Source organism: Octopus bimaculoides, chromosome 8 (genome assembly GCF_046866305.1).
Source record: "Octopus bimaculoides isolate indiv1 chromosome 8, ASM4686630v1, whole genome shotgun sequence".
Classification (NCBI taxonomy): Eukaryota; Metazoa; Mollusca; class Cephalopoda; order Octopoda; family Octopodidae; genus Octopus; species Octopus bimaculoides.
Window position 1 is genome coordinate 94,633,200 of NC_142935.1, and position 6,000 is coordinate 94,639,199.

Genomic DNA, 6,000 nt, shown 5'->3' on the forward strand with positions numbered 1-6,000 from the left:
TTATATGTCTATGTGTGTGTGTGTGTGTATATATATATATATATATAAAACAATGTTGACGTAATGTAATGAGGTATATAATATAGCACTGATGTGAAGTATATAGACTTAGCAATTGTAGCAGCAGAAGAACTATTCACAGAATGAAAACTTTACATTATTTGCATATGCATTTATCCATTAGCAGCTAATGTCCATTATCTCTTGCTCTCCCTCTCTCTCCCCCTCACTCTCTCTCTCTCCCGCACTCTCTCTCTCTCTCTCACTGTGTGTATGTTTGTGTGTGTGTGTGTGACATACACACTCTTTCTCTCCTTTATCATACACGCTCTCTTTGCGCATTATCTCTCTGCGCATTCTCTTTCTCTCCCTCTCTCTTCCTATTTCTCTCTCTAACCTACACACATACATGCACGCAAACATGCATACATCCAAAGCGCACACATACCCAAAAGTTGTTGGCACTCCGTCGTTTACGACGACGAGGGCTCCAGTTGATCCGATCAACGGAACAGCCTGCTCGTGAAATTAACGTGCAAGTGGCTGAGCACTCCATAGACACGTGTACCCTTAACGTAGTTCTCAGGGATATTCAGCGTGACACAGTGTGACAAGGCTGACCCTTTGAATTACAGAGACAACAGAAACAGGAAGTAAGAGTGAGAGAAAGTTGTGGTGGAAGAGTACAGCAGGGGTTCGCCACCATCCCCTGCCGGAGCCTTGTGGAGCTTTAGGTGTTTTCGCTCAATAAATACTCACAACGCCCGGTCTGGGAATCGAAACCGCGATCCTATGACCGCGAGTCCGCTGCCCTAACCACTGGGCCATTGCGCCCCCACTCATACATACCCACATACACTTGAAAGAAACATAAATTCATGTCACCACCCATTATTACCTCCGCCTTGGCGAAGGCGGAGGTGTTGTTTTCAGTCGTGTTTGTTAGTTTGTCCGTGGACAAGATATCTACAGAACCGCTGGATAGATTCGGATGAAACTTTCAGGGATGTTTGGCCGCGTGAATGGCACGAACTGAGATTAGATTTTGGGATCGATACCAGACAGGGATTCTGGATTATTTTTCCTGTTTTTTTACTTAATTTTTGAGAGCGGTCGAGTTCATTTTTAGTATTCTCGGTTGTGAGAGCAATCGAGTTTATTTCAGATATTCCCATTTTAAAAATCATTTCTGGCTAATCGTTGAGAGAACGTTGGTGTTGTCTTGGTGGAAGTTTGTGCTCTCTGAGTGCTCTTGTTAATATTATATCATTGATAAATAGATAATTTATCAAAGACCAAAACAAGCGATCTGGTTTCAATTCCATCTTTCAACGAGATTCATTTCATTTCTTTCTGTCTAACCACTTTGTGGAAGATATGAACTCCACATCTTATTGCCTTTACACTACATGTTTGTGTCTCCATGCCTCAATAGTAACTCAGTGCTATGTTATTTAAGTCATGACATCATGTCATACAGATATATCTTGGCTCTAGTTTGAACCTTCACCATCCATTATATGCAAATAAGAATAATAACGATGATGATTTCCTTATAAAACACCAATGATTTACAAGCATATAGAGAACCATACAGAATAATGCAATATAATATGATACGATATGATATATGGCGTTAAATGGAAGTAAACACTAGAAATAATATAAACAAGGAAACAACAATTTAAACAAAAAAAATCTCGAAAGTGTGGTGGGAAGATATTCAATGGCTGCTCGTGAAGACCCCACGAAACCACGATCACCCTGACAACTAAAGTAAGTAGCCTCTCCCTATTTTCCCTCTCTTTACAGGTGCATGCTTAGAGTAAGCAGAGGGATAAAAGTGTTGCGTGAAAGTTACCAGCATGTGGTGAAAAAATATCCTCGTTTCAAACACCTATTTCCTCAGCTGCTTGTTCATTGCCTTTAAACGGAATAAGAATATAAGAGAATTATTGACCTCTATTTCTGACTCCAAGAAAACGAACATTGGTGTATCTACACGCTGTACCTTGAAGAACAGCCGCAAGAGAGGCAAGCACTGTTCATTGTGCAACAACATGAGTGAAGTGAATTCCATCAGGAATCATAACAGAAATGTTATGATTTATACAGAGGGTGGGACATGTAGAGATTCTCATTTAGTGTCCGCTGCACATTTCGTTTCAAGCGGCTTCAATTTTGAAGAAGACTTGAAAGTGCATATTCTCAGAAAATATTCTGAATCTGCTTCGCTTTCTCTTCTCAGAATGTATGAGGAGAAATATGTTTGCGGGTTATTAGCATCACGCCTTGGAGGAATGAATAAGATGACAGGAGAATATCATCAAATTTATACAAAACTGTTTGATTAAATATTCTTCCTTTTCTCCTTTTTCTTTCTTTTTTCTGTTTTTTTTTTTTTCGCCTGTTATAAAATTGAAACTTAAAAACTGATGATATCATTCCATCAACGTGTGGACGCTGGTTACTCTCGTTCATACTTTACGTTTAAATTTCTATAATTTTGAATTTTTATCACTTCTTATTTTGAACTTGACAAAGACTGTCTTACTGTTGAAATGTCGTTCAACCAATGAAATATCTATTACAATCGAATACTGTATCAGGTTAACAGCTGTGGTCAGCCAGCATCTTTACTGAACCCCTGCTGAGCGAGAGGCCTTCCCCTAATGGTCCAGTTTCATTTTCGTTGTTACAGTCAGAGTTTCTTCGGAGACTCGTCTCTCAAAATATTAGGTAAGGTCACGTTCGTCACCATCGTCATCACCACCATTATTTTTCGACATCTGAAACTTTCAAGCAACTTCCCATTGCATCATTGGTTGCACCTCTGTGCTGGTGGGGTGGTGTGTGTGTGCTAAATTGTCTTTCGGTGGGGCGGATATTGTATTGTATCAGTATGTTTTGTTATGGGCTTTGATCTGAGTCTTCTGTTGTATTAGTTTTTGTCTTGTGTGTTGCTTTTGCAGCGTAGGTTGTGTTCTTCTGTTGAGTATTGGCATTCTATGGGACATGTGGGTTTAGCTCATTTTGTTTGGTGTTTACAGTATGTGTTTATTCTTGTATGTATTTCTGGGTGGGGTGTTGCATAGTAATGTGTGTAAACCATAAATCAACTATTTCATAGTATTTATGAATATCTGTCCACCGCTCTTCCTCTTTTGGTTGGTTTTGTTATGGGTACCGTTTTTTCAGCGTTTACTTTTCAACTGAACACCGTCTATGGACATGTGTTGATGTTCCTTTCGTAATTATTACCATAATTATAATTATTATTGATGTATCAGCGAGAGACCGAGAAGAAATAGCAATGTGCACATATACAGAGGTCTTGTATAGATATGGATGCATATGTAATTAAAATGCAAAATTTGAAATTTTACTCACAGGTTTGCAGTTTTCGTATAGAAATGTGTTTACATTTTTACGTACATGTTGCTATAATGGTTCATCTAGGGGAAGCTATTTTTTTTATATATGTACTAGCAGAGATACCCGGCCTTGCTCGGGATTAAAATGGCATAGATTTTTATTGCTTTACTTGTTTCAGTCATGTGACTGCGGCCATGGTGGAGCACCGCCGTTGGTCGAAGAGATCAACCACATGATTTACTCTTTGTAAGTGTAGTACTCGTTGTGTCAGTGTCTTTTACCAAACCGCTAAGTTACGGGAATGTAAACGCAGCAACATCAGTTGTGAAGCAATGGTGGGGGTACAAACACAAGACACAGGCACACACATATACAAACATACACATATATACGACAGTCTTCTTTCAGTTTCCGTGTAAGAAATCCACATAGTAAGCATATATATATATATATATGTTTTCGGTGCGAATGGCTTTATTATACGGTGCCGTATTTTACAATGCTGTAAATAATAATAATGGTATTTTTATATAAGCTTAAAGCTTATGCCGTTCACCGTGCAATGAGTAACGAAAATAGTCTAATAACAGAGCATATAAGCCCTCGACAGAAAAAAGAAGGCTTTCCCATCTGCGTGGGACGCGAACCCACATCCCTTTGTTAACATGAATAAGTGTGGTACCTTCACACAGATAGGAAAGCCTTTTTTTTCTGTAGAGTGCTTATATATACATATATATATATATATATATATATATATATATATATATATATATATATATATATATATATATATATATATATATATATATATATATATATATATATATATATATATATATATATATATATATATATATATATATATATATATATATATATATAATTCGAAAATATGAAGTTTCGTAACATTGTTTACTTAATAATCCAGTAAAAAGACGATATGAAAAAATCTGTTATGTTTCTCTCTCTCTCTATCTGTTTACACCGTATCTATTAGGGGACTTAACTCATGTTTGCAAGAGGGTGCAATTTGAAAATTGTTAGAATTGATAGTTTAAAATTATTTTTAATGCAAAAATTCACGTGTTAGGAAGCAACCAAAAAAAAAAAACAAAAAAAAACAAATGGCCGATTCCGGGCATTTTCGACGATGAGGAATCCATTGGTGCAACTCCCAGATTGCTATCTTGTAAGGTGTGGATTTCTATAGATGCAAAACACACACACACACACACACACACACACACACACACACACACACACACACACACACACACACACACACGCACACACACACAAACTGAGCTATACTGTTGGTATAGATTCTCCATATAAGCAAATTCCTTCTGTTTCCTGAGATGGCTTACATTTAGACATAGTTTTCTTTCATTGTTTTTGCGAATTCTTAATTTCTGCTTCGTGTTGGTTTCAGATTTTATCTATCTTCCGGCAGCTCACTGTCACATGTTCATGTTGTTTGGTGTTTGCTGCAGTATTATAATTATTATTATTATTATCATTATTATTATTATTATTATTATTATTATTATTATTATTATTATTCAGTAGTTTTATTTTTATAACGTGTTTTTACTTCACTACCGAGCGCAGCTCTGTGTGCCTTGGGTAGTGCTGTGGTTTGCTGTGATGCTCTTATGGTTACTGTATTGAAAGTGGATGTGTGCAGTGCCCAGTAGTGCAATTTTCTGTATGTTATATATATTTGTAAGTTCTAGTGTTTTTGTTATATATTTGTCTGAATATTTTTTTATTATACCTAAGGCACCTACTATGATAAGAATTGTTTCTGTTTATAGATTCCACATTCGAGTTACCTCTATTTCCAGGTCTTTGTATTTTGAAAGTTTCTTCATTTCTTTTAGGGAAACGTTGTCATCTGCTGGTATTGATACATCAATTAGAAAGCATTTTTTTCCTTCATGATCTTTGACAACTATATCTGGTCTATTGGCCTTAATTTCTCTATCTGTGTGTATTGGCATATTCCAGAGTATGGTTGCTTTCTCGTTTTCTGTGACCTTTTCTGGCGTGTGTTTATACCATCTTTTTTCTATTGTTATTCCATAGTGTTGGCATAGCTTCTAGTGTATGTAGGTCCCAGCTCTGTCGTGTCTGTGAATGTATTCCTTCTTAGCCAGGACTGGGCAGCCAGAGATAATATGATTTATTGTTTCTTGTCCATCACCACATATTCTGCAGTTACTTGTTATGTTTCTTTTCATTATATGTTTTTGATAATTTCTGGTGGGGAGGCTTTGGTTTTGTGCAGCAATTAAAAATCCTTCAGTCTCTGCTTTGAGTCCTGAGCTTCTCAACCATTGCTGGGATTTTTCTCTGTCTATTTCTTTTGCATTTAGTTTAGCCCAGTATTTACCATGTAGGGGCTTTTCTTGCCATCGTCATTATGGCTCACTAGGGAGTGATGAAAACCATAACATCACACTACCTATCATAAAAATCAAGAACGTTGCAATTTTTTAAAAGTAAGCCCCTATTAATAATCAGACGACCGTAACAAATGCATAAACATCACAACAGTTCCCATATTTATTGATTTTATGTGTTATGCACTTTACGATGCCACAAACACGTAATCAATAT

At 36.7% G+C, this 6,000-nt stretch overlaps 1 protein-coding gene across 1 annotated transcript in view; it reads left to right on the plus strand.

The window, feature by feature from the left end:
- The window catches only part of LOC149134507 (uncharacterized), a 53,689-nt gene that overhangs the window by 431 nt on the left and 47,258 nt on the right, over nt 1–6,000 (plus strand). The window lies entirely within an intron of this gene.